Source organism: Lipotes vexillifer, unplaced genomic scaffold (genome assembly GCF_000442215.2).
Source record: "Lipotes vexillifer unplaced genomic scaffold, Lipotes_vexillifer_v1.1 scaffold211, whole genome shotgun sequence".
Classification (NCBI taxonomy): domain Eukaryota; kingdom Metazoa; phylum Chordata; class Mammalia; order Artiodactyla; family Lipotidae; genus Lipotes; species Lipotes vexillifer.
The window spans coordinates 31,422-38,686 of record NW_006774591.1 but is presented as its reverse complement, the minus strand read 5'-3'; positions in this window follow the sequence as shown (position 1 = coordinate 38,686).

The following is a 7,265-nucleotide window of genomic DNA, read 5'->3' as shown; positions in this document are numbered from 1 at the left end:
CCCATGTCCCCTGCATCGGCAGGCGGACTCTCAACCACTGCGCCACCAGGGAAGCCCTCCCCGTGTTCTTATGGTGGCACTTCTTAACTCTTAACCCTATGCTGACAAGAAAGAGAAAGAGAAAAAGAGAGACAGGCAGATGGACAGAGACAGCAAGCAGCAGACTGTTGGAGACCATCTCCGGCATCCGAGCAATATGTGCACCTGGGAAGTAGGTTATCAGTGTTGCATCCCCGTGTTGGGAAATAGGGGAAGATCTTTTACCCACTCATAGGTGATCTTCCTTTAATCATATCAGGGGTTTTCATGAGTAAAATATGGCATATTTGTGCAGTTTTGTGACTGATCTCAAAACAGTCACATGCCACACTGTACCCCAATACTTGGAAGAATTTAGGTTTTTGATGATGACGGTAGAAATAATTCATTTTTCCTTCCTAACGTGTTTGCTGGTGGACAACCTCTCTTCCTCACAGTGTCTACTTTCGTCCTTTCTGCACTCTGAGGGTTTTCTGAGGCACTGAATCTTAACTACCCATAATACATACTACATTGTGATGAGACTCATTGGGAGTTTTTCCTCATAATTTTGTTTGTGCCGTTTGAGGGAGATAAACAAAATTGATAAACCTTTAGCCTGGCCCACCAAGAAGAAAAGAGAGAGGACCCCCAAAAACTGAAATACGAAATAATAAAAAATGAGAGGAGAAATAACCACTGATAGCACAGGGGTACAAAAAAAATTATAAGAGGATACTGTGAAGAGCAGTATTCCAACAAAATGGCCAACATTGAAGAAGTGGACATATTTCTAGAAACATACAACCTGACAAGACTGACTCAGGAAGAAACAGACAATTAGAACAGACCAATCAGTAGTAGTGAAATTGGATTTATAATTTAAAAACTCCCAGCAAACAAAAATCTAGGAATGGGCATGGACAAGGAGCTCATACCTATCCTTCTCAAAGTATTCCAAAAAATTGAAGAGGATGAAACACTCCTAAATTCATTCTATGAGGCCACCATTTACCTGATGCCAAAACCAGACAGACATTGCAAAAAAACAAAAAAGAAACTTAAATGCCAATAACTTTGGTGAATATAGATGCAAAACTGCTCAACAAAATATTAGCAAACCGAATGCAGCAATATATAAAAAGGATCATATATCATGATCCTTTGAATTTATTCCAGGGACATGAGAATGATTTATCATTTGTAAATCAATCAATGTGATATGCCATATTAACAAAAGGAAAAATAAAAATCACATGACCATCTCGATAGATGCAGAAAAAGCATTTGACAAAATGCAATTTCCATTCATGATAAAAGGTCCCCAGGGCAGGAGTATCCTTGCTTGATGACTTTCACAGGAGGGTGAGATGCCCACTTAAGTGGGGTTTGCCTATGTCCTAATTCAACTGGAATTAAGTCTGCTTGAAAAAGAAAGACACTCCAAGCAGCGTTCTGTTCCAGAATCACTTACCTGGACTCCACACCACAGAATAGCAATGCCAGCGCCTCTTAGGAACCAGGAGGCAGGGAACAGAGAGGATGCAGGGTTTTCTGGGATGGAGTGGTGGGGAATCCTGTTCCTACTCAGCCCCTGAACAGAAAAGAGCACTGCCCACCCCACCCGACACAAGTTTACCCCACCCCTGCAGTGATCAGCCTGGGAGCGGCCACAAACCTTCCTGTAAGGACCTGGCTTCACTCTCCCCTCTATCCTCCCTCCTCCATCCCTGCCTGAGTGAGTGCCCCTTCCACTGCGGCAGGATAACACAGGGGTTTTCAGGCCTGATAGGGAGCATGGACCCTCAGTCGCCCACCACAGCCCTCTATGCCCCACAACTCCCAACCCCTCTCTCTCCTAGAAGTACCCGCCTCACTCCAGGCCCAGGGACTAATCTGTGAGTATGTGCAGGAACCGGGAGACAGAATAAGCTGTGAGTATGTGCAGAAATGAGAAGAACCATGAGTATGTGCAGAACCATGAGTATGTGCAGAACCATTCTGGAGGTGTCGGATCCTCTCAAGGACACTCACAGAGAAAACGGCCCAGGGAAGTAACCATCAGAGGCTCAGGAGAGGTACGAGTCTACACTGTAGCTTCCCCAAGGCGTGCACACCAAACCTCTTAGTATCCAGAAGGAACTTCATGTTCCCTTAGGTGGCATGGGTCTGAGGGTGTCCTGCAGCCAAGGAGCCTCTCTTGTCCCTCTGATGCTGGATTTTCCAGACAGTCCTCAGAGGTCCATTCCTTAAGAGGACCTTTTGGGAATTCCCTAGAGGTCCAGTGGTTAGGACTCCTCGCTTTCACTGCCGGGACCCGGGTTCAGTCCCTGGTCAGGGAACTAAGATCCTGCAAGCCGCGAAGCAGCAGTTGCCATTGTCACCTCCACCCCTGACAGGGCATGTCCAGGCTCCCCATTTGCCCCCCCGTGCAGTGCACTCATTTCCTTCTTCCCCAGCTCCTTGTCCTTCATTGTGGAGAGGACGGCTCCCCTCTGGGCACATCCTCCCTCTCGGCCCTCCTTCTCCAACCTCAACCTTCCTCGGACTGGGCATCACGCAGCCAGAGCACTGATGGAACTTTGTGGGTGGGGATGGGAAGTTGAAAGCCTTAAAAAGGCAAAGCCGGGATGCTGGGGTCATTTAACACATGTGGAATGAGTGCCCATTTCTCCAGGACAGGGGCTGTGCTATGTTCTGGGAGTACACACAAATTCACTCTCAGGGACCCTTCGCTGCCCTTAGGGGTAGTCAGAAAATAAGCCAGGAAAGGAAGAGCAAGATTATTTGTTAGGGTCATCAATACTATGCAAAAATAAAACTAGTTAAGATGAAATGAGGGACTGGCTGGGAATGGGTGGATCCCGAAAGACCTTCTTTTAAGAAGAATGCAAAAGGAAGATATGTGGGTAATTATAAGTTAAAATTGGCTGTTCAAACAACTAAAACAATAATGTCTTTTTTGTTTGTTTTTTTGTGTTTTTTAAATTTATTTTTTATTGAAGTATAGTTGAGTTACGATGTGTCAATTACTGCTGTACAGCAAAGTGACTCAGTTATGCATATATATATATTCTTTTTCATATTCTTTTCCATTATGGTTTATCACAGGCTATTGAATATAGTTTCCTGTGCTATACAGGAGGACCTTGTTGTTTATCCATCCTATATATACCAGTTTGCATCTGCTAATCCCAAACTCCCAGTCCAACCCTCTCCCACCCCCCCACCCCCTTGGCAACCACTAGTCAATTCTCTATGTCCCTGATTCTGTTTCTGCTTCATGGATAGGTTCAATTGTGTCATATATTAGATTCCACACATAAGTGATATTGTATGGTATTTGTCTTTCTGACTTGCTTCACTTAGTATGATAATCTCTAGTTGCACCCACGTTGCTGCAAATGACATTATTTCATTCTTTTTTATGGCTGTGTAGTATTCCATTGTATATATGTACCATATCTTTATCCATTCATCTGTCGACGGGCATTTAGGTTGTTTCCATGGCTTGGCTATTGTGAATAGTGCTTCTATGAACATAGGGGTGCATGTATCTTTTTTAATTATACTTTTGTCTGGATATATGCCCAGGAATGGGATTGCTGGATCATATGGTAATTCAATTTTTATTTTACTGAGGAACCTCCATACTGTTTTCCACAGTGGCTGTACTAACTTACATTCCCACCAACACTGTAGGAGGATTCCCTTTTCTCCACACCCTCTCCAGCATTTGTTATTTGTAGATTTTTTGATGATGGCCATTCTGACCGGCGTGAGGTGGTACCTCATTGTAGTTTTGATTTGCATTTCTCTAATAATTAGCCATGTTGAGCATCTTTTCATGGGCCTATTGGTCATCTGTATTTCTTCTTAATAATGTTGTAAAAGATTTATGGTATATATGGAAGTAAAGTATAGGATAAAAATGGAAGAAAAAGAAGAAGGAATAAATGAAGATAAGCTCTTTTAAGGCACTTTCCTGTTGTGGTAAAAGTATTAAGTTAGACTGTAATAAGTCACTGTTACGTATTTTAACCACTAGGGAAACCGTAAAAGAGTGGTTTCAAGATCATGAAAATTTAAAGCAAACAGAGAGAAAATGGAATAATGAAAAAAAATAGTTGATTAGTCCAAAAACAGACAACATAGGAGGAATCAATTGACAAATATCAGGTGGGACAAACAGAAACCATAACAACTTGATAGGCTTAAACCTAATTATCCTAGAATCATATTAAGGAAATTAGAATAAAAGCTCCAATTGAAAGAAAAAAAATTTTAGACTAATTAAAATAAGAGACGTCAACTGTATACTAAATACAAGGCACTTTACATACGATGATACACGTAGATTGAAAGAAATATGATAGAAAACAACTCTATCTTCAATATTTTATTTTTACTGAGGTATTAATGTACAGTTTGATAAGTTTTTAAAAATGCATAAACTCAACTAATTCACCACCCAAATGAAGATATAAAACACTTACATCATCCCAGAAAGTTGCTTTGTCTGTATCCCTCAAAAAGGAAAACAATGCTCTGATTTCTCTAGTCATGGATTACTTTTGCCTTTTGTTGATTTTACTAAAAAGTCTAACCATCTATTACATATTCAGAGATACATACAGTCAATCCTTATTATTGACAGATTCATATTTGTGAATTCTCCTACTCACTAAAATTTATTTGTAACTCCATAATCAATACTTGTTGCACTTTCTCAGTCATTCGCAGACATGCACAAAGTGTTGAAAAATCTGAGTCACCTGACACCCACGTTCCTAGTTGAGGGCAAAGAAGGGGATTCTCTGCTTTCCTATTTCAGCTCTAATACTGTAAACAAGTTTTATTTGTAGTCTAGTGCCACATTTTTCACCTTTTTGTGTTTATAATGGCCTCCGAGTGTAGTGCTAAAGTGCTGTCTTGTGTTCTTGAGTGAAATAAGTCCGTGATGTACCTTAAGGAGAAAATATGTGTGTTAAATAACCTCCGTTCAGGCATGAGTTATAGTGCTGTTGGCTGTGAGTTCAATGTTAATTACTCAACACTATATATTAAATAAAATGTCTTTGTATAGAAACACATATAAAACAATGTTATTTATTGATCTGTTGATAAAAATGTTTTGATCAGAGGGTCACATGAAACTAACCCTGCATTTTCCCTAGGATCAATAGCTCAATATTTGCTAATTCAGTGTTCATGGTGAGTTTATAGAACATACTTACTACACATAACAAAAATTGACTGTATGATAAATATTTTCTCTCAGTCTGTGGCTAGACTGTTTATTACTTGAACTGTATTTTTTGATGAGACGAATTTTTAAATTTTGATGAAACCCAATTCATCAGTTTTGTTTTACAGCTAGTCCCTTTTTGTATCTTTTATAAGGAAAATTTTGCTTCCTTCAGATTACAAAATTATTTTTTGTTTTCTTCAGAAGCTGTATGGTTTCTAGATTTTATGTTTATGTCCATGATTCATATAAAAAGAATTGGGGGCAATTCTTTGAATTCAGGGCTGTGGTTCATTTCACCATTCAGATATCCAGTTGTTCCAGTACCATCTGTTGAAAAGGCTTTCCATCCCACATTTAATTTCATTAGAACTTATCTCAACAATCAAATATCTACCTCAGTTTGGTTCTATATATGGAGTCCCTGTTCTGTTCCATTGATCTATTTGTCTATATTCATGCTAATAATACTGAAATGTCTGACAAAAATCAATCTCCATTCTTTAAAACCTCTTGAGAAATTAGAAATGGATGTATATTTCCTATTCCTTAAAAATGTAAGTATGTATACACAGTTGACCCTTGAACAACACGGGGACTAGAGGTGGCAACCTTCTGCACAGTCAAAAATCTGGGTATAATTTATAGTAGGCCCTCTGTATCCATGGTTCCCCTCTATCTGTGGTTCAGCATCTGTGGATTAAACTAACTGCACATTGTGTAGTACTGTAGTATTTATTATTGAAAAACAGTACACAAATAAGTGGACCTGTGCAGTTCAAACCTATGTTATTCAAGTGTCAACTGTGTACACACACACATTTAATAGGGAACAATCAGAGACAGACATTCCCATAAGGCAATGATGCCCATCATATCCAGTGTACTTTTAACATTGTTCTGGAAGTGTTAGCCAATGCAATTAGATAAGCAAGAAATAGAAGCATAAGACTTGGAAAAAAGAAGAAATATAACTATATTTATTATGAAGTGACAAAGAGTACACCTGGAAAATCCTAGAAAATCAATAACAAGATAACTCAGTTATAAAATAGTTTTGCATGATAGGAATGTACAAAATTAACATGCAAAAATCAAAACCATTGTGTTCCCAAATTATAACTAACTAGAAGATATAATGGAAGAGAAAAATTCTATTTATGATGGCAACAATAAGATAAAATATCTAAGAATAAATTTAATAAGAAATTTTGAAACCATACATAATGAAAGCTATAAAACATTCTTTAAAGAAAAAAAATAGGGTTGAACAAATGTAAACACATCACATTCTTAGTTAGGATGTCTCGGTGTCATCACAATGTCAGTTCTGCCTAAATTACTTTTAAAATATAATGTAATCCTAATGAAAATACTATTAAATTTCTTTAGGGAGCTAGACAAGTTGATATTAAAGTGTATGTGAAAAAATAAATGTTCATACATAGCTATAAAACACTGAATGAAGGGATATGATGGGGTATAGCACGACTAGATATAAAAACATAATATGAAGCCTGTATAGTTAAAACCGTGTGTTACCAGCATATGAGTGGACAAACAGATCAAAGGAATAGAATGGCAAGTCCAGAAATAGACCCAAGTACACACAGAAATTTAGTATATAATGAACATAGTATCTTAAATCACTTCATCAAAAGTAGATTTTAAATAAATGATGTTGGGAACATGGATAGTCATTCGGAAAAAGAATACAGTTCCTTGTATTCCTCCCATTGAACACAAGAATAAATTCCAAATGAATAAGAAATATAAATAAGGAAAAAGCAATATGCAATGAATAGGATAAAACATAACAGACAAGAGCAATAATTAGAGTAAATGTAAAAACAACTAAGCTATGTAACAGGAAGAGATTTTCAGACTAGATAAGACAGACTACTTGACAAGAAACACATTATAAATAAAAACACAGTTTGAATGTAAAGTATAGAAAATTTGATTATGTACTTTTTTTTTTTTTTTTTTTTTTTTTTTT